Source organism: Pezoporus wallicus, unplaced genomic scaffold (genome assembly GCF_028554395.1).
Source record: "Pezoporus wallicus isolate ANWC-B61680 ecotype Strahan unplaced genomic scaffold, APGP_CSIRO_Pwel_v1 contig_2871, whole genome shotgun sequence".
In the NCBI taxonomy this organism is placed as follows: Eukaryota; Metazoa; Chordata; class Aves; order Psittaciformes; family Psittacidae; genus Pezoporus; species Pezoporus wallicus.
In genome coordinates, this window is record NW_026640775.1 from 175929 (window position 1) to 199675 (window position 23747).

General features: G+C 49.7%; 1 long non-coding RNA gene across 3 annotated transcripts; it reads left to right on the forward strand.

Moving 5' to 3' along the window:
- The first annotated feature begins 6818 nt into the window (after positions 1 to 6818).
- LOC130605246 (uncharacterized) lies at positions 6819 to 15368 on the forward strand. Of its 3 annotated transcripts, none has more exons than XR_008973646.1 (3): positions 6819 to 7007; positions 12223 to 12318; positions 15064 to 15368. It is a non-coding gene; the product is annotated as an uncharacterized LOC130605246 (long non-coding RNA). The 3 variants fall into 3 exon arrangements; XR_008973645.1 differs by having other exon boundaries at positions 6835 to 7007; positions 12223 to 13157; XR_008973647.1 differs by having other exon boundaries at positions 6835 to 7007; positions 12223 to 13157; positions 15133 to 15368.
- The last annotated feature ends 8379 nt before the right edge of the window (positions 15369 to 23747 follow it).

Consider the following 23747-nt stretch of genomic DNA (forward strand, 5'->3'; position numbering starts at 1 on the left):
AGCCAAATGAGAATTGCATTCCTTCAGGTGGGAGCTCTCCAAAGATATTGACATCCTGGCCCTCGATGGTGACAGGGGTTTTACACTGGTGAAGCACTAGAACTGATGATCCAGACCTTGATCTCTGCAAATGAAGAGCTCACTGGGGCTCAGCAGTGCAACATCACTTGACTGTAACTGAGGATGATACAGAGAAGACAGAGCCAGGCTCTTCCTGGGACTTTCGCACAGCGAAAGGCAAGAGGCAAAGGTTGCACATTGCATCATGAAATTCTGGTGCAATAAAAGGAACAAAACCATCACTCTGAGGGTGGGAAAGCACTGTTACAACAGCCCAGAGAAATCAGGGAATATCCATTCCTAGAAACAGTGAAAATTTAACTGGACAGTTTCTACAATGCTGTGGTCCTGCAACACCTGGAAACGTTTTCCTGTGTAATTCTTGGATCTCTTTCAAATTATTGGATCAAAACAACTGTCCATAACTTTCTTCTTCTTAGAATACTTACTTTGGAATGCATTTTAAAAAATCTCTCCCCCTGTCCTCCTCAGAGTGTGTAAGTTTGCCATTGGCAACTAGGGGTTAAGATATTTGTGATACAGTTACAGTGCAGCCCCTCTGAAGTCCAGCCCCTGGCTAGCTGGACACTGCCAAACACTGAGGAAACCTTACAGAACCCTCCCCAAAGCTGACAGCTGATACAGACAAGAGCTGATAAAGCCAATGTCAAACAGCAGATCTTCAGCAGAGGCAGAAATCGAGACTGCTGTCTGTCCCGTGCCAGGGCAGAATGCTTCATGCTCTGAGTTAGAGGGCCTGGGAGTCCCACACACAGTCCCTGTGCTGTTTCCTGCTTCGTGCCCATGAGCTTTGCAAGATCACCCCGAGGAGATGACCACCAGGCCAGTGAGCTGGGCTTCATTTCTGAGGGGGAGCTCCACCGTGTGGGCGCTGCTGAGAACTTCTGCTGCAGGAAGGGAGCCTGGATTCAGGTGGCCTGGGTTTGCAACGGTGGGATATTTCTCCTATTTTACTGCAGGACGAGGTGGGAAGTTTCCCCCATGCCTAGGAGAACACCTGCATAACATAAATCAGCTGGTTGTGCCCAAGGGGATTGCTCAGACCCTTGTGCCTGACTGGGCAACGTTAAAACAAGCCCCGGGACCTCATTGCTCCTGTGTCCACTTCTGCTACTAGAGCTGGAGGGGAGAAGAACAGGCAGTGAATGACTCCTTTCCTGGCAGCTCCTGCCATTAGAGAAATACAAGAGGCAGAACTGGCCTGAGATGATAAAAAAAAACAGGCCTGCTGACACTGACAAGGCCCAAACCTATAGGTCTGATGTGCCTTGCCTTTGTGCTGCTCCATGTGTGTGTCCTTCAGTATCTTCCCTGAAGCATCGGCCTTTATATGCATGTGCTGACCCTGCCTTTTGTGTACAGTTGCACTAACATGTCCCAGATTGATTGGATTCTCTTTGTGTTAGAGAATGAATCTGCGTGTGCCCTAAAGCCATGTCTGTCTCAGCATTGGAAATCCAGCTAATCACCTCCTCCCAAAGGAAGAAATCATGAATTACTGACAAAAATGGTTACCTAAAATTAAAAAAAAAAAAATAAGGCTAACCTGTAAAAAAAAAAATAATCCCAGGAAGCTGTTAATTTTCAAGAATAGGTCTGATTAATCATTGCATCAACAATTTGAAACACGGCTTTATCCTGGGCTCACTGCTTTCAGTCTACCAACACAGCTTGGATCAGGAGGGCTCAGTCTGCAAGTGCAGACACTTTTCCACCCTCAAATAGACAACCCCTGCAAAGGCAGTCGAGGCCCTGCGAGTTTAACTGCCTTCTGCTTGTCTTTCATCACATGTAATAAGGAATCTGTGAGGAGATCACACATTGCATGACTGGTTAGCTTCTTGGCACTCAGGTGCATCTCTCTGTACTGGCTCTCTGCTGAATCTTGTGTTTCTGGCTGCTTTTCTGCTGCTGTTGTCAGAGTCAACGCAACTAACGCTGAGCTGACAACATTCTCCTTGACTCCTATCACTTCAGCTATGTTGTCTGGGTTTGGGAGAACTTTCAGTGGCTAAGTATGGGACTGTATTCCCTGCCCACCACTCCACAGCCTGCCTTCCATGTTGCTGCTCCACTTCTGCTGCGTGCTCCAAACTACTGCAGGGACCTTTAGATGGTGTAGGTGGGAGATGGAGGTGGTGGCAGCCTCACTGAGGTGAAGTAGGGGACAGTCATAGACAGGGGTGGTTTATCATACACCAGGGTGGGTGTTTGCTGTTAACACTTGTATCCTGGGCTACCAACTCACAGAGAAAGGGGTGAGAAACATTGAAAACGTCGCTACAAATTACCTGACTGCTTATTTCCCAACCTGTACATCATATCACTGCTGTATTCAAACTCTTCCCAGAATGAGATGAGCCTTCAATACATTTGGACACTGTGGAGATATCCTTCCCCATGGGGGCACCAAGCGCCGAATATTTGCCCTATAGAGTTTCAGAGAACACAGTATTACTGTCTTTTGGAATTCAGGCTGACTTAGTGAAATTTCACATTTTTGATGTGAAAAGCAGGGTTTTTTTTTGCATTATTTTTTTTCTTTTGCACTTACCTCTCCCCTCCATCCCCCCCCCCCCCCCCTCCCAGTGTGTGTTTTAATTGTCCTTCCTCTGAAATTTCCTACATTTAGAATTATAAGAAGCTTATCTAGAGGGAAAAAGCCTAGTGAAATGGACAATGTTCTATGGTCAATGCACTGTATCCCACAAAGAATTGTAGAATGGTTTGGGTTGGAAAGGACCTTAAGATCATCTACTTCCACCCCCCTGCCATGGGGAGGGATACCTTCCACTAGACCAGGTTGATCAAGTCCGTGTCCAACCTGGCCTTGAACACTGCCAAGGGATGGAGCAACCGCAGCTTCCTTGGGCAACCTGTTCCAGTGCTTCACCACCCTCACAGTAAAGAACTTCTTCATTATATCTAACTTAAATCTACCCTGTTTAAGTTTAAACTGATTATATGCACAAACACATTTGATTCCCCCTTGACTTTGTCCCCACAGATTTATAGAATAATAATAGAATAATAGAATAATTAGGGTTGGAAAGGACCTTAAGATCATCTAGTTCCAACCCCCCTTCTGTGGGCAGGGACACCTTACGCTAAATCGTATCACCCAAGGCCTTGTCCAGCCTGGTCTTGAACACTGCCAGGGATGGAGCATTCACAACCTCCCTGGGCAACCCCATTCCAGCGCCTCACAACCCTAACAGGAAAGAATTTCCTCCTTATATCCAATCTAAACTTCCCCTGTTTTAAGTTTTAACCCATTACCCCTTGTCCTGTCACTACAGTCTCTAATGAAGAGTCCCTCTCCAGCATCCCTATAGGCCCCCTTCAGATACTGGAAGGCTGCTATGAGGTCTCCACGCAGCCTTCTCTTCTCCAGGCTGAACAGCCCCAATTTCCTCAGCCTGTCTTCATACGGGAGGTGCTCCAGTCCCCTGATCATCCTCGTGACCCTTCTCTGGACTTGTTCCAACAGTTCCATGTCCTTTTTATGTTGAGGACACCAGGACTGCACACAATACTCCAGGTGAGGTCTCACAAGAGCAGAGTAGAGGGGCAGGATCACCTCCTTCAACCTGCTGGTCACGCTCCTTTTGATGCAGCCCAGGATACAGTTGGCTTTCTGGGCTGCAAGCGAACACTGCCTGCTCATGTTCATTTTCTCATCAACCAACATGCCAAGTCCTTCTCTGCAGGGCTGCTCTTAATCTCTTCTCTGCTCAACCTGTAGCTGTGCCTGGGATTGCTCCGACCCAGGTGTAGGACCTTGCACTTGGCATGGTTAAACTTCATGAGGTTGGCATCAGCCCACCTTACAAGCGTGTCAGGGTCCCTCTGGATGCCATTCCTTCCCTCCAGCGTATCAACCAAACCACACAGCTTGGTGTCATCGGCAAACTTGCTGAGGGCGCACTCAATCCCACTGTCCATGTCAGCGACGAAGATGTTAAACAAGACCGGTCCCAACACCAATTCCTGAGGGACACCACTTGTTACTGGTCTCCAGCCAGACATTGAGCCATTGACCACAACTCTTTGCGTGTGCCCATCCATCCAGTTCTTTATCCACCGAGTGGTCCATCCATCAAACTGATGTCTCTCCAATTTAGAGACAAGGATGTCGTGTGGGACAGTGTCGAACGCTTTACACAAGTGCAGGTAGATGACATCAACTGCTCTACCCCTGTCCATCAGTTCTGTAGCCCCATCATAGAAGGCCACCAAATTGGTCAGGCAGGATTTCCCCTTAGTGAAGCCATGCTGGCTGTCACCAAGCACCTTGTTGATTTTCATGTGCCTTAGCATGCCATCCAGGAGAATCTACTACAAGATTTTACAAGGCACAGAGGTGAGACTGACTGGTCTGTAATTCCCCGGGTCATCCATTTTCCCCTTCTTGAAAATGGGGGTTATATTTCCCTTTTTCCAGCGTCAGGAACTTCCCCTGACTACCATGATTTCTCAAATATGATGGCCAGCGGCTTCGCAACTTCATTTGCCAGCTCCATTTCTCCTAGTTGAGGAGATAGGTCTCAGGAGTATCCGTTCTTACCTACCACTAATATACTGCTTAGTGCTGTCCCCCAGAAGGTCCAGCTTGCACCTATATGAAAGTAATACATGCAAAGGCAGCATTTACAGCCTGAAAAAACAGCAGCTTAAAGCCTGGTGGGTTTCCTGAGCCCCTGCAGGTGGAAAGCATGAGCCCTGGCTTGGCTTTGATTTTTAAGGCAACTTTCAGCCTTTTCACATGAGGGGCATGTCCACAGGCTATGGCCCATCCCAAGAGGACTGCCAGTCTGGAGAGGCAGTATCAAAGCTCATAGTCCTTGGGTTAAGCCCTCAGGGTGTTGAGCCCCACAGTGGAATATCGAGCGGGACCACATCTCCTGAGCAGTGGCAGGGTGGAGGGTGGGAAAGAGGCAGAGATTTGCCCTCATTATGCATGGGTCTAACATGCCCAATTACCCCATCCTCTCCTCACCTCCATAATGTAAAAGACTGTTGTTGAGAGTGGTCATAATTCACGGTGAACACTCTGCTTCCCCCTTACTCCCTTCACACCCACTGCTCTCCACTTTTCCTTCCAGAAAAAAAACGTGTCTTTGATGAAATGAAATGGCTCAGTCAAAGAACCCCTCAAATGGTTGGGGACCCCTGCACTTGGCCACCCTTGCCCACTTCCCAGCTCTATTTCTGGCTGAGTTTGGAGTTTAAGTGGGCTGACCTTGTGCCCTGACTGCCCCGGGGGTCAGTGATGAAAGCGGATGGAGGCTTCACAGTCAGGTCTCTTGTGTGTGACTCTTTTGTTCCCAGGACAAGGGTGTGCAGTGCCTGGGACAGTGCTTAATTGTTCAGGGGGCATTGCTTTACCCGTCATGCCCTTCCCCGGGTGGCCCCAGCCCTTCTTGCTCATGAGTGGGAGGGAGGCAGCTTCCCCACTTGGGGTAGGGAGCAGGAAGCAGAGTCTGAGTTGCTCAGCATCATTTCTGGCTTTTTATCAATCCGTGTAATAAATTCTGTGGAGTGCCAGAAAGCCAAAAAAAAAAAAAAAAAAGGGAAAAATATAAAAATAACTTCCTTACAATTTGTGACTCCGGTCTGTCACTTGATGCATCCTTCATTGTCCCACCATGCAGGCAAAAGCAGTATCACCAGGTACCAGCCAGCTCCTGCATCCATCCGCTGTGCTCTGTGGGGTGCACTCTGCTACCGAGAGCTCCCTCTGCCCTTTTGCAGGTGTTTAATGAGGAAACCTTCATGTGCCAGGGCTGAGGCACTGCGCTTAGCTCCATTGGAGGTAATGGGTTCACACCAGAAGCTTTGGTTGGGGCATATCAACCAAGCTGGGCTGTAATGTGGGGAAGCAAGCCCAGAGATGGATGTAGTGAGGCTCCTGGAAGGCTTTGTTTTCACCTGAGCTGGACACCCCCTTCTAGAACTGCCCTGAGGACACATAGAGGAGGAGTGGGTTTACTGTCGGTATGACAGGGCAGGGAAAAGATGCTAGACAACCTGTAGGTGTGGTGATAAAGAGCTGAAGGTTTACAAAAGTCCCTGATGGAGGTAAGTCAGCAGAGCTCAGTGTAAGCCTGTGGGAAGATTTGTACTACTCAATACCTCTTTGGCTGCCCCCTCAGTATCTTTCTTCTCTCAGTGGGTCTTTCATGTGCTTTACATCCTCATTACAGCTGGAGGCTGGGTCAGGAGCCTCCACAGCACGCCCTCACCTCTCCTGTTTCTGGGAGTGACTGCGCAGAGGAAATGGATAAAAGGAGTGGAGGGTCAGGGTTTAATTACCCCATTGCGTGCAGAGACGAGTGATGGACAGAGACTGTCAGTGGGTCACTGATTAGCTGCCATGGAGCAGACAGAGGAGGGGGAAAATGTGATGAGCCCCCAGGACAGGCCAGTGTCAGGGAGTCATGAGGTACGGAGATGGCAGCTTGTAATGGGGAACACTTTCTTCAAGTTGTTCCCCCAGTCCTTCATCCCCTCCTTGTTCCTGGTCTAACAGGAGCCCTCTGGGCTCAAAAACCTCCTGCTGGGCCCTGGCTGCTTCACTGGTCAGGGACGAGGGCTGTTGGGGTGGAAAGGGGAAGAAGGTGGTAATCTGCAGACTGTGTTGACCTCTTGTCTTACTGTGGGGAGGCAGTAAAGAAGGATGGAGGGAGTGAGGGAAGAAGGGAAGGAGGAACAAAAGGGTAGGAGGGAAGGGAAGGGAAGGAAAGGAAGAAGGCTTAAGGGAAAGGCTGCTGGCAGGTGAGGTATAATATACACAGAGTGCTCCTCTGTGCAGGTGTGAAGGTTTCCTGCACAAAAATCAGCCCAGGCAAAGTTGAAACCAGGCTGCCTGTCTCCAGTCCCACTGCCTCATCACTGCCTCCCTTGAACGTGGCTGAACGCCTCAGGTAATCTTTCTCCCTATCACATTCCTAGCATCTGTTTGCTCTGGGGGTGTGAGAAACCAAAATTATTCTCTTGGCAGATTTGGTGACCTGGTTTTGTGTAAGCAGAACGTCAAAGTAACAAGTTTCAGCAAGTTGTACCCCTTCTGCTCCCAACCCCATAGGTGCTTCTCCCTCCTTTCCTTCGCACACTCATATTAAGTCCTTGTTCCTCATCCCACCACACTGTTTCTGAGTCCAGCCTCCCATTTCTACATACTCGATAACTCAGTCAAATCTTATCCCTTACCCTGCCCTCAGTCCTGCCATACAATGTCACACCTAACGTTCTTCCACCAGGCCTGTTACCCTTCATCTCAAGACTCCTTTTACTTCTCCTTTTCCCTACAGTGCCTCTACATATCCTCTTTTGGATTCTGACCTTCAGTTTCTAATGCCATCCACAGTTGCCCTCCAAGGTCCTGCTTCCCATACCCCCTCTCCCTGTCACTCATACCCTTTCCTCTCCCTTTCTCTCCTTTCCTCAATCATTCTTTACCCCTCTTCCTGTCCCCTTCACCCCTCATCTCCCAAGGTTGTTTGCATAATCATCTGTGGAATCATGAGATCACTGTCTTTTTCTGTCTCTGTCAGTGGGAACATCCCATTAAGGAGCGTGGATAAGTGACCAGGGGCCATTGGGGTGACTCTGGCACCCCCTCTCCCTGCGCTCCCTACATCCCTCTTCTTCTGTATCAAAGGAAGCTTTATTATCCAAAAGCAGAAAGAGAGAAGCAGATAAAAAGGCGGAACATGTGATTTCATTGGCTTTATTTAGCGATCCAGCTATCCCCCCTCTCTTTTTTTGATTCATCCAGAATTATCCAAGAATCCATAATCCATCCTTGGGCTTCTCATCTGTGAGAGATGGTGGTAGATGCTTTTTTCCAAAGGGACCAACAGCTGAACTCTTGGTCTCCACAGGGTGCAAAGATGACTCTGATGGGGCTCTGTAGTCAGTGTAATGCCTTTGACTAGATTAGTCTCTACTGCAGGACTATGGGATCCCACCCTGTGAAGAGGAATTGGAACCAGGGAGAAGCAAATCCTTTCCTTTTTTCACCATTTCTAAATGGGGGTTTCTAAGAGGATCCAGCAGTGCATTGCTTTATCAGGGGCACTGCTTGGTGGGGAGGTTTATGTTTGTAGCATTAGATGCACATTTGAACTGTTGAGTTTCTGGGGTAACATTCTTCATCTCAGGGTGCTTTGGTTGTCCTTTGTGATGGAGGTGACCCATGTTTATCTACTGATCACCTTTAAGTGATCAGTAGATACTGATTTAAGGCTGACTGTACGTTTCTGATGAGCACCCGGTATGACAGAGCTACTGTAGAAGAAGTGAGGCCGAGCTGGGATTGCACTGAGGATCTCAGTGTTTGTGCTGGGATACATTTAGATGCTATGAAACCAGGACGCAGGAAAAGGATTGTTGTGTATTCCTTAATTGTTACATATTAGATGGGTTTGATGCTTTTACAATGAAAGCTGCTCTGCATGCAGTTTCAAAACAGATAGGGTTGACTTAGCACAAATCTTTATTGTGGGCACAGTCATATAAGGAGTTGGTCAGTGCACCGTTTTCATGACGGTTTAACCAGCTTGGTTAAAATCCACTAGACAAGAAAGCCTTCTAATGTGGGAATATAATGGCCCTTTTATCTGTATAGTCCATTCCCCTTCTCTACAGGAATAAAATTTCTGCAGATAACGCCTTACATCCACAGCTTTGTGTGCATGTGTGCGGGAAGTCACTAAGGCTGCAATGTGAAGATTGTTTTAAGGGCCTTTCAAAACAGTTGAGGCACTGGATGGGAGAAGAGTGCAGAAAGCTTGGTAATGGAGTCAGGAGGTTTACGCCGTGTTCACCTGAGGCACAACACAGACTGAGATGGACTTGGGACAAAGGGTAGTCAGAAGAGTAAAAAGGGTCACTAGAGAAGAAGATGAGCAGAAGGGCAGAAACAGCAAGATTTGCTTCAGGTGAGACCAAAGAATTTTGTTTTCTTTCAGAAGGCAGTATCAGTGAAGAATATATCCGAATGCTCTAAAAGGTAGGGAGGTGGGAATTTGGCTGGGGAATTGTTTCTGTTTCAGAAAGGTCATTGTGGAAGTTGCAGTGACTTTAGTGTCATGTGAACTTTTAAATATCTATGTACGTACGTGTAAACTAACTCGGTGAAGCAGTATGTTCAAGGAGAAGACTATAGCTAGAAGGATGCCTGTGGGAATGCCTGACGTATAATTTTAATGGTGTGTGGGAAGACAAGATGTCCCACGGGGATTTGCCACAGCTTTTTTGTGGTAGGAGATCATGCACAAAAACATTTACGTCAATCGTGTGGAGAAAGTAAAGACATTACAACCCATCCAACAAAAAGTGTCTGCTCCAGCTTACAAACAGCTGAATCAGTAAATGTGGAGGCAAGAAAGTGACTTTTTTGTGCCTCCCATGTGTTTTTTAATAAATGCAGAGTTCCTATAAAAATCTAGACCCATTGAAGCAGCCACTGGAGTCCTGCCAGTTATGGGTCCCTATCATTTGATTTTCCCAAAACAGGCACCATGACTCTATTCGCAAGACATTTCCATTAGAATGTTGGGCTGATTTGACTTATATCCTGCCCTGTTGTGTCTGACTCATTTTTCCCCATCTCCAGGAGAAGCCCGAGGGAAGGCAGAGGGCCCTTCACATAGATGCTCAAGGTCTCTATCAGATAATAGCTGAAGAAATATTTGCCATGACTGCGCTATGGTCATTTTTTGCCATTCCTTAGTCACTTGGCAGCCAATGGAGGGAAGAGGCAGAGCAGGGTGGGGGAGAGTAAATGAGACAGAGGGACAAGAGAACAAAAGATTCTTTTGTGGTACAGAGAGAAAGAAAAGGGAAAGCATCACCAAATGCCCAGAAGCCATGTTTGTAACAAGAGACCTATTCTCTCAGCTACTTAGAAAACAACTTGGAGTAAAAAGCCCTGGTTGAATTAACCCTTCATGGAGGCGATTTACTGAGTGTGCAGGAAAGAGGCATGGCCATGGGAGGCGTAATCTGTGTGGTGAGGTAGAGATGTTGGCTCTTGGGCAATTTAAGCTAAGGATTTATTGTCTGGGAAGAGGAGGTAGGAATGACGTTCGGTGGTTTGACCATACCAAAGTCTTAAAATGTCAGATGTCCCTTTTTCATAGGAGCTTTGGTTTTGGCAAAGATCACTGGAGGGTTTTTTTGCAGCATATGAGGTGATAAATCTTTTCCATAGACATTTTTATCTAGGGACACTGGTGCCTCAGGCTGTGGAGAGAGAAAACACCAACCATAAAATGCATTTTTTACTGCAGCATTAGCTTGTCCCATCACAACTTCTGTTAATTCGGTTCCTACTGTTGGACTTCAGAAACTCTGTTCTCACACACTTGCATGTCTCTTGCTCACGTCTTAGACCTCCCTTTGACTGAGAAGAGCAATTTTATTTGATTAGGGGTTCTCTCTGAGAGAGAGAATGAGTTGAAGGTAGGTGAAAGTCTCCACTCCCAAAGAAACAACCAGCTTTATTTCACTGTGAACACTCTCCCTTACCCTCTTCTCTCCCCTTTCTAAGGAGGCTTCCTGTTTTATCGAGTGAACCTTTGAGTGAAAGAGGACTTCTGTGATGATGGTAAGAAAAAGTTCTGTCCAAGGGAAGAGAAGCTGCACCTATCTGAAGAACAAAAGTGGGATATCAGCATGCACCATGTCAGTTTCTACCTGAGCTTGCTTCCAGGTGCTCTGCAAATTAAAAGAAGCAAGACAGATCTGAAATCAAAGCTTTTTCCCCCCATGACAGTACAGAAAGGACAGCACCCTGCATCTGGAGCCACCTCTCACAGGGCCAGGCAAAGAGAAAGCAAAGAGCATTTGGATAATGGAAGATGATCCTCCTCTCTTCTTCCCCACCTCGCCAGGACAGGAGCAGTGTCCACCCCTCGTGGGTCACCCATCCCCCTTGGCTGGTTGGCAGAGATGGGGAGGGTGCAGGGGGGGCCCATGGAACCCGCAGTCAGGTGGGTTGCTGAGCGGATGTGAGATAAACACAACATTACGACTGTGCTTTCATAAGTAAGCAATCACATGGGACTTGTGCTTGTGTGTTAGAGTGGTACTTTGAAAACAACCAGGAAAATCATGTGGCCACAGAAGCCTGCAGGCTTCCAGCCCTCCCCCATTCTCCAAACTTCTCCCTCCCGTTCCTCTCCTTTCTATCATCTCCCTTTTTCTGGCTTACGGAGATGGTAACCACAAAGGCTGGAGCTGAATTTTGCTCCTTCTGGGGCTTTGGGATGTTTGTGTTGGCACCTGTTCTTGGCTTCCAACCTGCCTGTGCCACTCAGACCACCTGTGCTGTGTGATGTGCCCTGCAGCCCTGCCAGGGCACATCACACAGTGATGTTCAAGTTCAGTCTCCTACAGGGGGATGCTAAATACAATTAAACCCATTGCTCAGTGGGATTTTTCACTATAGCAGCTCCAATTTCATCTGAAATTGACTTTTTCTTGGCACTATGGTTTTAATACCTGACTGGCACTTACTGGAGTCACTTGTAAAGTCAGAAGAGCAAGTCCTGGAGTTTGAAATGAAGTTTGGAAACTCAGAAGCTCAAAGTTCTCCACTGCTCCCTCATACAAATCATTCACAGTAGTACAGCAAGGCAGGAGTCTCAGAGCATTAAGATCTCAGTTGAGCTAAGATCAGGTGGTGTTCTGTGTAGAACAAGTGCCACCACACTATCAACAAATACATGTCTTTGAGCCTTGGTTCCATTAACAGACTGCTATTGTCACTGAGTTCTTACATCCATATGGCTACCAACCTTAATGAGGAAGGAACTCTGGGATATAGTGGGCTGTGCCAGGTGAGGCTCGACCTGTCCCACTGTCCTACCACTTGGCTGGTGTTGCCACCTACACGTTCTTCTACTGTATATTCCTCCAGCTATCATTTCTTCCAGACTGGCCTTTCTTAGGTTAGATGCTCAGAATCTTAGTCTCCAGTCCATAAGACCTCCAACTTTTACTGCATTGCATGTTTCCCAAAGCCAAGCCCTTCCCTTCCCTCTCTCCACTCTCTTCTCCCTCTTTTCCTATCTATTCTTAAAAGAGATGGAATAATTTCAAAACAAAGTCCCATTTTTTTTTTTTTTCAAGAGATCCATCTGGATTCTAGTCAAGAGGATCTGCTGGAGGCAAAACAATAAGGCACAACATGTGAGGAAGAACTGAAGAATGGGTGCATCTGTATGGGTATGATGTGCAGGGTGTTTCGGGGGACCGAGGCTGTTAACCTGTTTGAGATCAAGTGCCACAAGCTCTTAAAGCCATGATGACCTCTGTGAGATACAGACATTTCTACCTGAAGACACAGTTCAAGTGTCTCAGAGCTGAGCTTCTGTTGCCTTGCAGCTGGCACATCCTGCTTTACCCCCTTACTGGGTTAGACTTTGAGTGCAACTGGACAGGCTGGACTGTACTAATCCCTGAATGGAGCATGGCTTGAGTTTGCCCAGAATGGCCTGGGTATGGCTGGCTTGGCATGAGTTACACTGGCTTTGATCTGACTGAGCCAAACTTAACATGGACTGAGTGCAATCTGAATGCAGGTTTGAGATGGCATCTTGAGATGAGCGTGTTCTGGGTAGGCTAGACCTGATGGGATTAGCTGCCTTACACTGTGTTGGACTTGGAGATGAAAACAAGACTGCTTTGAACCGAGTTAATATTCATGGTGGATGGGAGCAGGCTGATGGGAAGAGTTTGCCTGGATACAGTGCTGCAAGTGACTTCGCTGGTTTAAAAGCCTCATTTTGCTTTTACCAAAACCTGTTGCACCATTTAGGAATCCAAATGCTGAACCAACTTTCCATGGGTAGGAAAAAGATTATTCAGCAAGTGCTGAAATAGGTTCCCCAAAAGGCTGACAAAAATCTTTAGCTCCTCAGTGTCCAACAGCTCTCGGCCATCTCCTCCTTTTACAGCCTCTGAGTGGTTCATGCCAGAACATCTGCATCTTCTTCCTGAAGAAGCCTTAAAAAGGAAAATGCTCAGAGAAATTCCCAAATGAGGGGTGGCTGCTGGTGTTTGAAGTGAGTTAATAGGACCTGAAAACCTCACACATGAGATTTTATTAATGACTAGGTTGCCTTGATAGTGCAACATTTCATGCAATCTAAAATAGTGTGTGTAATGCATTGCCAGTGTGACTTACTGAAGTGACAACATAAATACTTGGACAGAGGATTAAGCCTCAAATAAAGGGAAATTCAGACTGTTTCCCGATAAACAATGTGTCAACATAAAATACTGTACATGGATGACCTGGCAAGTCAGTCTAGGTGGCAGTGCTGCCAAATCCCTTCCCTCCCCACTTGTTCTGGCTCTGCTTTTATAAACCAGAAACGTGTAGTGATGGGTAGGAGATGGTGTTGTCCCAGGGAGAAGCAGAGCCCCATCTCCTTACACAGCTAGCAGAGAGTGGAGCAGGAGAGCGGAGGGTAGCACAGTGCTGTACAGCTGCAGGGCTGCTCACAACAGGGCAGAGCTCCCGGAGAATGTGCTCTTTGTTCCCTGCCTTTAAAGGGTAAGAGAAACACTTATGCATGGCAAATTAGCCCAAAAATGTATTTCTCTAAAACACCCGATTGTCTGGCCAGCTCTGCAGCTGCAGGGAAGTTCCAGGGAGAGAAGGGGGAGGCGGCGGGAAGGAGAAAGAGGGAGGCAGGGAAGGAGGATTTTGATGGCTGTGGGGGAAAAGGCAAGATGATTGTGTGGATGAGGGACAAATTCTCATGCCTTGATTCAAACAAAGCTGACCAGTGAGCAGGGGACCCCTGATGGAGGTGCCATGTTGGTGGCCAGGGGACCATGGATGCTGTGTGGTCTTCTGGGGGGGTAGGGAGGAGAGGGGACAGAGGGGACAGGAGGCAGCTGTGCTCCAGGCAGTGCACTGCTGCAGCCGGTGGTGCCGGGGAGTCCTGGTTCCCATCTGGGCAAGCAGTGCCATGCTCCTCTAGTCACCATGTCCTGCATCCCAGGGGGCAATGTGTTGTGACCCCTCTGCTTCAGAGCAAAATGCACAGGGTACAGTTCTCTGTGGAGGTGCAGGGGCTGTGCTGTTCCCAAGATGTGGCACTTGGGTTTAAAATGTCCCAAATGTACCTCTTGATTAGGAACTTCATCTGGGCTTGTTAAGAATGTCCAGCCTAATGTTGATAGTCATTTAAAAACTCCCAGACCATCGCTGGTGGACAAGTGATTCCTTGAACTTCCCTGGGGTTCAGAAAGCAAAACCTAATGGTAAGATTCTTCATAACCGCTCAGACAGGGAAGTTCATGGTGAGTGCCACTGTCCTGTCCCTGCCCCAGGGGATGCCACTGATAGCAGAGTCAGGCCCACCGTGAGCACAGCGGAAACCTCAGTGTCCAAGGAGAGTCTCCCACACTGGCTGGGATGAGAGGTCCTCCTCGTGTGCGTGAATGTGCATGATGAGAATTTATTTTTCTTCCATTAGCTGTTGATGTGAAGGAGAGGTGCTCCCTGCTGCAAACAACAGTGCGTTGCAGGAACAGCCTGACCAGTCCTCATTACTACCTGCTGAATGCTCTTGAGATCATCTATGGTGTGATCCAGATACTGTTCTCTGGAGAAGCAGCTCAGGCTAGTCTTTGTCTTTGAGGACACTCATGGATGCACTTGCCTGTTTTATATCCAGGTTGCAGAGCTCTGTCCTTTCTGTGATGTGACATGGCCTACTCTGGGCAGACAAGAGCATCTCCTTCAAAGTCACCGGTGCCACCTGCTGTGAGGGCTGGTGAGACTGGTAGGTAGCCTTAGGTTAGGCAAAACTTAGACTGCCTATGAGGAATATAGAGAGATGACAGTCTCAGAAGAGAATTTGGCTTTGATATATCCCTGTGACTATCCAGCTCAGGTGTAGGGTTAATGGTGCCACCAGTTCAAGCTGGCACAAGCAAACTTTACTCTGTTTCCAGTTGCTAAACTCATTGTGTGACCAGATTTTTCCAAGGAAAACCTTATAACTCTTCATATTTGTAATCCAGAAGTCCTATGAAGTCCCCTCGCACTGGACTGGAGGAAAGGAGACAAGTTGAAACTGGCTGTTTCATCTGAACAAGCAGTGATCCTGACTGCTGGTGGGAATTATTCATTCTTTCTTTTCAGAGATTACATGAAGATGCTTTGGATGACACTGGGTATGGAGGTACCTGTTGGATATCTGACTGAGGGAAGACAGAATTAAGTCTGGGAACTTCCTATAGTGGAGAAGCCAATCAGACTTGTGATAGGCAAAGAAGAAAGTGGGGAGCTGAACACTCATCTCTGTGTGGCCACTGGGGTGGTTCACGCTCTCATGTTTACATGGGAAAAGAGGGCCCTAAAGACATTACCTTTAATCAAGTCAGCAATATTTCTCAGTTTTGACACACTGCGTTTTCCACCCATGTGAAAAGGATTGCCATGCATCCCTGCAGTAAGGGAGAGTCTGTCCCATGCCAGCCCCCCCTTTCACTTCTACAGCCTCAGATCTTCACAGCCCAGCTCCTCACATGTCCCTTTAGAAACACCCTAAGCAGCAGCCACACAAACGTGTGATCACATTACATGAGTTTAAGCCTCTAGTTTTTAAGGACACAAAGTTAGAGCTGTGCCACTGCTGGGCTTCGCGCCTGACCCTCAGGGAACGGGTGGCACAGGCTGAGGGCAGGCCTGCCATGGGTCCTGAGATCACTGGAGACAAGGTGGCACTCGAGGGAACTAAGAATCCAAACACATTCCAGCACCTGGTGGAGACCCTGACACCTCCCAGAGATGGCAAGGATGTGGCATCATCCGAGGGTGGGAACGACTGGTATGGGGGAAGCATTTACTGGTAAATGATTTGCCAAGAAATGGGTCTTCAGGGGAACGAAACCAGTTGCAGATCCAGGCCAAATTTAACAAGTACTGCTGCTGGAAAGCAAGTGTGGGAGGGAGACATTTAAAATATTAAACCATTTCATTTCAAGACAATCTTCCTGAGTTACTCTGTTTTCTAAATGCCAAAATGTTGTGAATGGACATTTTCGAAGGAAATTCCTGAGATTTTATTTCGAACCGGCATTTTACATTTAAAACCTGACCCAAGCTGAAAGATGAGAGGTCAGACACAAGAGCCTAATAACCACCAAATAAAACCTGCCATTTAAAGTTCAGCAGAATGTTTCAGTCTCTGAGCTCCTGTGCATGTGTGGTGCCCCCATGCAACACCTCTAAGGTGATGGACACACTGGAGCAGAAATGGTTGGTGTGGTTGGGTTAAAACCAGTTCATCCTGAGACGAACTAGAAGAGGTCCTTGAGTATCCCAGATAGAATTTTACTCTTATCTCAATAAATTTCACTCTGATCTCAAAAAGGCTGTTTATGGTGGGACGTGCACCTCTTAGGGGTGTTTGCATCCATTCAGCTCCATGGGTAGCAAAAGGCAGAGCATGAGCAAAGCTGCTGTGGCCGTGTCGGTTTTAGCTGTGCTGTCATCTGGCTTTAGGCAAAGTAGTGACCAAAGTGCCACCATCTTCCAGCACTGTCCTGCTGCTCCCTATGAAAACCAGTGGAGCTCTCCATGTGCACGTGTCCACAGGCAGCTCCAGGAGAAAAAATGCAAGTGTAAGCAAGATCTGGGTGCAAGAAACTGGAAATTTGGGAAGGGGCACTGGTACTTCTCAGGATGGGTGGGTAGGTTGGGGGATGATGACCAAGTGGGATGAAGGATGCTGCCAGTGCTTTGAGAAGATGCTCTGCTCCCCCAACTGCCTCTTCTGTACAAAGGCAGGTTCAGACCCCAGGGATGTGAAGAACAGCCTTCCTCCCCCTTCCCTGCCATCCCAAGCCCCTCGCTCCTGTGGCACATGGTCCCCGCTGGCCATGAATAGAGTTGGCCCAGGTGGGCCCAGCCTGAACCACTGGGGCTCACGACTCCCAACCTGAATAAGCAGCATAAAGGCACAGAGCAGCCCCGTTGTGGCTCCGTCCCGACCCATCCATCCTCCCCAGCTGCGACAGCATCCGCTGCAGGCCCAGACTGGCCATTCTTACCAAGTCCTTCTGTGCCGTTTGTCTTTCTCTCCCTCTCTCGTCTCCCCCCTACCTCCCCCTCTTTTTTTTTTTTTTTTTTTTTTTATTTAATCCCCTTTTTTTGAACATATCATTACAGGAGCAACAAAAAAGATGGGACAATACAGCCATTGATGAACTGCTCTCGTCCTCCCATCCCAATCCCCCCCACTCCCTCCCTCCCCTCCTCTGGTGCGTGCCAACACTCTTTCCACCCGCCCAGGGCTGGAGCCAGCGCCAAACAACCTCTGCTAATAAACAAGAGGAACCAGATAAACCAGGAACACAATAGAGGGATTTGTTGCACTTTAGTGATGGTGGGAACAATGTCAACTCCGTGGCGCAGCTGCAGGGACCCCCTCCCGTCCTCTCCCCCCACTGCCTTGCGCCCCCCGCTCACTTGCAGCCCAACACTGTGATTTATGAAAGGCCAAAGGTCACTGTGCATTAAAGAGCTCCTTTCTTGCATCATTTATTAACCCCTCTACGACAAGGCGCACTCATTGTGGCGGCAGTGGTGGCGGTGGTGCCGGGACAGGGGAGGGGACAGAGGAATCCATCCTGGCATCTCTGTGCATCTCTCAGAGGATGCTGAGATGCAGCCCTACTGCTTACAGCTGGTTTTGGGCTGACCTGGTGTGTGGGGGGAGGAAGGGAAACTTTGGTGAGATGCATTTTGGCCAGCAAAAGCAACTCGTGCACTCCAGCATGGCTCTGTTTGCAACTCACACAGATGTGTCTGCCTGAACTGCACTCACTGCCAGGCTGGTGAGCTCAGATCACACCCCATGCGGCAGACCTGAAGACCCCATTGTCCATATGCTAGGGTTGAACACGTACATCACCAGAGCCTTGGGTCATCTTGTGCTACCAGGCATAGTTATGTGGGCCTTCCGTGATGCAGGCAAAGAGGAGGCCACAGAACAGGATTGACCACTCCAAGGTCTTCTCAGCTAGTAGCCAAAATCTCTGCGTGTCTCACTGGGGCTGACTGCCACTACAGGCAACACTGCAGTGTCACTATGCAGCACTTTCAAGCTTTCCTGTGTGGCCATGAAGCAGCACCATGAAACACTAGTGTGGTAACTCCTTGACCTGATCTTTTTCTCCTGAAATTGCAACGACTGAGTTAGTTTGGGCAAGATGGTAAGGCAGCAAAGGCTTCAGCACTGAACTTTGTGCTCCCCTGAGCTACTACCCCATGTCCCCTGCCGTGTTTGAGGGCTCCCTGGAGATCCTTTCCATGGGCAAGCTTGCTTGGGAGGACAAACCCCATGGTCATCACAGGCTGGAGGCTGCAGAGGGGGTGTCTGCTGGAGTTCATGTCCATAGTGAGCGCAGTGGGGTTGTGCTGGCGCCTGGTTGCCTGGCCCATCCCTCCAGGTTCAGTGGTGGTGATGGGCTGGGACATCTCCCCCCTTCCCAATACAAAGTGATGGGTAACAAGGAACAAGCTTAGGAGCTGGTGGAAGCCCTTCGAGAATGGGTGTCATGGTGAGCCCCTGCACAGGGCAGAGGGGACATGGAGGCTGGGGTGAAGGGGTCTTGCTCCCCAGATGCCAGCCGGTAACGCTGGTTACCAGCCAAACTGCTCCTGCCCTGGCTGTGGTGCCTCGGCCTCGGGCTGTGCTCCCTCACTTGCTCTCCCTCACATTCCTCCGGGAGCTGATCAGGGCTTGAATGACACCCCAGATGACTCTTTGCTATTAATTCCTGTGAACAGAAAGGGCTCCTTGTTCTCCCAGTCCTACTCTCTGGAGGAATTACAGGGGCCAAGGCAGCAGGCTGAAGCCTTCCTGACTTAACCCTTCCCCCGACTCCGCAGGAGCCTCCCTGCAGCCTGAGAACTGGCAGAGGGTGAAGACCACCCGGGTCTGCTTCAGCCACCCACTGGGGTCACTCAGTGCTGCTACAGCCACAGGTCCTGTCGGGAGGGTCCCCTTTTCTGGTTGGTCTGCCCAGTCTTGTACAATTCCCTTCCTCTCCCCTCTGGGCATCTCTTCTCTCTCATGCACACCAAGAGCACCCTCCATTACATCACACAGGATATGCCAGACTCCATGTGAGAAAAGGCAAACCACATCCATCCTCTTCTCCCCCAGCTTCCCATCCCTTCAGTGCTCACTTCTGGGGTCCTGTGTTTGGAAGTAGACCTGGCCTCTCCGGCAGGAGACGATGGGGTTAACGGCCAGGGAGGCTCGTGCCACCCATCAAAGGAGGTAGCAGACAGATATGCTTGCCCTGTTCATCTTTGATCTTCCCAGGCCAGAGTAATGCAGGAAAATTGTCCCATTTAGCCATCACAAGCCCTCACCATGCCCATGAAACACTGGGCTGGCCAAGAAGACAGGACAGGAGCTGCCTGGGGTCTTCGCAATGCTCAGCAGTGATTCTTCTCTCTCCTTTCCACACAGTTTTCCCTACACCTCTCCGAAGCAGCTGGCACCATAACCCACTGGTTTAAGAGCACAGAATGCTGCTGAACAACATCTCCTGCTTGACTGCATCAAGGCACACACACCAGTGGCAGAAGTGCTGTGGTTCCCTGCACCTGCATCCCTCACCATGCCTTCTTTGGAGAGGGAATGAGGTTTCTCCTGCTCCAGAGGCAGGTGGGACTCTGCAAACATGTCCCAGTCCCAATCCCAAAATGGCTTCCCAAGGACTCTCATTCCATGCTGGGGTGATAGGAGCACAGGGCCATGCACTGATCGGCATCACCCTGTCGCACATGGGGATGATAACCCCCGAGGAGGGCAGCCACTGCAAGGCTTCTTTAGCTGCCCTATGCAGGACGCTGGGCTGGCAGTCACACTGGTCAGGCAGTAAAGGACTCCAGGCATCTCCTGCCTTTTGCTTCCCCTGGTACCCCATGACAAGAAGTCCTGCACACCCACTGCAGATGGCTGTCCTGTAACCCCACGGACACGATGTGGTGCTGCCCAACCCAGCTCTTTGCTTTCCCTGAGGGACCCCACAACACCTTCTCCTTGTGCTGCTTCATAGGCATCCAGTTCACATCTGGCAAGGTGCAGGACCCCTACGGGGAGCATCAGTCAAAACCAGTGAGGGGTGATGAAGCCCAGAGAACGGCAATGGTCCCTGTGCCCGTCTCCTTGTTGGAAGGATGCCTATAGCACAGGGCAAATTGAAGGGTTCTTTGGAGATCGCAGCTGCCACAAAATCATGGAGGGTAACATGAATATGGGCGCTGGGCACTCTCTGCTCCTCCTGATCATGAAAGCAAGCTACAAGCTGGGAGCCTGGAAGGGCGGTTGTGACATTGGATCGGTGAGGAATTTGAAGAGAAGGGCATGAGGAAGTGGCGGAGACAGGGCTGGGCTTGGATGTTCCGGCAAAGGGTACGTCCTGGTCCTGACCTCTCACGGGCTGCTATCAGTGATGTCCCATGATGTCTCACGAGTGAAGCCAGCTGCAGAACCATAGGTTTTCCAAGCATTACGGTGGCCTCTCCCTTTACTCCTCCCCTCTTTTTCTTGGAGCATCACCCGCAGGCAATCTTCAAATGAAGAGAATAACCTCTCGAAACCTTGCTATTTTTCCAGTTCTTTCCTGACTTGCTGTGTGGATAGTTCAGACGGTCACGTGGCCATACCCTCACGAGCCTCCATTTCCCCCCAGGACTGAGTAACCAGCTTCCCAGCTATTTTATGGTCATGCTGATCAAGTGTAATAGGGCCCTGTGGCACCTCCACACCAAAGGGGGCATGCAGTCCTCACTGGGGGTGTTGGATACACTAGTTCTGGCCAGGGCAGCAGGACTTCCAGTAAGGGTCAACTATCCCTGCCAACCCTGCCTGGGTTGCCCTGTCCTCTCCCTTTCTTGCTCCTAGGCCACCATGGGACTGAGCAAATCCCTTCAGCTCTCCCTGCACCACAGCTCAGGCAGGGAGACATTCCCCCTTTCCATCAGGAGGGCTGGCCACCCTCCTCTTCCTCATCGAACCCTCCCTTCCAGCCTCATGCTGGTGAAGATGCAAATCCCACATGGGAGCCAGGAAGGGCTGAGGGCTTGGCTTTGGCACTGGAAATCCATCTCCCCTCCCCATCAAGGAGACAAGAGGAGACCTCTGCACCTCCCTCTCTGGCTTGATGTTGGGATGGTCCTTCCCAAAGCATCATGGCCAGCGCAAGCCCCCATCAGCCTGCCCAACACAGGCAAGTAGGCTTGCATAAGACCCCCTCCAGCCCCCAAATCCCAAACCTTGCCCCCCCTCCACCCCTCCTGCCCCTCATTGCCTCGCATTGCCCACCTCCATGGGAAGGGGATTTTGCACAGAGGCTGTGGTGCCTGCTCGTCCATCCCAGTGTCTGTCCCCATCAGGGCCACCGCCGCCGCCTCAGCTCCTCCTGGCCCGGGTGTCCTCTCCCGTCTTTGGGTCTGGAGCAAGCTGGACGCTCTTAAAAAGCCTGTTTTTGTGTGTGTGCATCACATGATTGCCGTTCACCTGTATCCCGAACAAAGACGGCACACTGTTTGAGGCCCAAACAAGAAAGACGGAGAGGGAAAAGGCGGGGAGGGGGGGTGTTGGGAAAACTGAAGGGGCTGTTGAGAGAGCGGGCACGCGCGGGAGAAAATCCTTATCAAACTCCCAATTCATGGGTCTCCCTTTCCCTCAGCACACTGCGGGTATTGTTTGCCGGGTGTGTGTGTGTGTGTTTTTGACTGCCTGTGCCGTTCCCCCCTCGCTCCCCTGCTCTGACGCTGGTTTACTGTATGGAAAGATTTCACAGGGATCCCCTCCCATTTTCCCAGGCAGTCCTGGGACAATACCAGTGCTGTGCCCCCGGGCTGGGCAGGGGACAAAAGCTGGCCCTGGCTCTCATGCTGGGGATCCTGCTGCAGACAGGCCCCTTCTTCTCTTACTCCTTACCATACACTCATGGGATGGATAACATCTAGCAAAATCCTTCCCCAGCAACATCAGTGATCCCACCATGGTGGTGAAGGTGTCCCACCAATATGGTCCCCTCACTGAAACCCCACCTCTCTTGCAATGATGCAACAGCCAGGGCACCTTTCCTACTGCCCTATGAGCAGTGCAGATGCAGGGGCACCTCACGTGGTGGGATGCTTCCACTTCCCACACACTTTCACCCCTCCCAACATGGCTTTATGGAGGAGAAACTGCATACTAAGGCCCAAAGAGTTAATTTCGCTGATGTGTCACAGGGAATTTGTGGCTGAGCAAGGTCTCCGGATCATGAACCACCTTCACTGGTAGATTCTTCATCTGCAAAGGACTGTCCCTTTTTATGAACCTGGAGCACCTCATCCATAGAAGTATATGTTGAATAGAAGGGGTGGAAACCTGTTATATCAGTATTTCCCCAGGAACCAGTCATCAGGAAGACTTGCATTTAGAAAGGCCGCTTCTGCAGTGTTAGCTGATGTGGCCAGCAGCGGCTCTTGGAGGGTCCTGGTCTCTATAGAGGACTCCCAGGGGACACTGAAGGAAGAGACATGCCACCCACAGTGATTCCTGAAACAGGGATGGTCTCTTCTACTTCCCCTCTGTCTCCTCACCTCAACTGAGGAGAAAGCATCACACCTCTTCCTGAGGCAGTAGAGGTGCATTTTCCACAACACTCTCCTGCATCTACCTCTTTGTTGCACAAGAGAAGAGATGACACGTGGACAGAAGAGACTTGGAAAAGGATATACAAGTAATCAGTGCTGTGGGAGGGAATGGAAACAGGGAAAAAGGCACTACAGGGAAAGAGTGCAGAAAGGAGGCAAAAAGCAAAGGAGACACGAAGCAAGAACTGGAGAAAGGCAGAATGAAGGGGAAAACCCTTCCTTGCCATTTAAATGTGAGGAGACTGAGGCTGCAAATTGCAGAGTCTGCGTAGCTGGTACAGGGGCTGTTGAGGATGTCCCTGTCTGCAGCTCTTCCAACACGGCATGAACGGGACCTGGCTCCTGCCTGAAGGGGATGATGAACAGTGGGACAAACACCGGTCCAGAGCCATGTGGGTTGCTGAAATCCCTCCTGGGTTTGATCCCATTCTTGCCCCCATTGGGAGTGGTGGGTCAGATGCTTCTGCTCATCCAGATCCTGTGGGCCAGCAGGAAGATGTGAGCCCCAGCACTCACTGTGTTACTGGGGTCAAGCACTGTCTTGTTCTCCCTGCAGTCTGCCAAGAGGCTGCTGCATTGGAGTATGACTGAGCAGGCTGGGAAGCTCCTCTCAGTGCCGTGTGGGTCTCCTTTATGTCCTGATGGGAATCTTCTCCATCAAAGTGAAACCTTTAAGCACCTCTGCCTGCTGGATGCTGATGGAATGCAGCCATTCCCTCTCTGCTCTCTTCAGTAAAAACTTCTCACTGGGCTCTCATGAGGTTTCCCTGCAGACATTCCACAGCTTCAGAGTTTTACTTACTCCAGACAACAGCAGACAGTCAGGGAAATGGCCCTATGCTGTCAGCCAGGTCTGCAAGGACAGCAGCCAGCCCCAGATTTGCTGTAAGGGCTTTAGTTCAGTGCTCAGCACCATCCTTTGGACTGATTCCCCTACGCTTCATGTGGTTTTGGTGGGTCC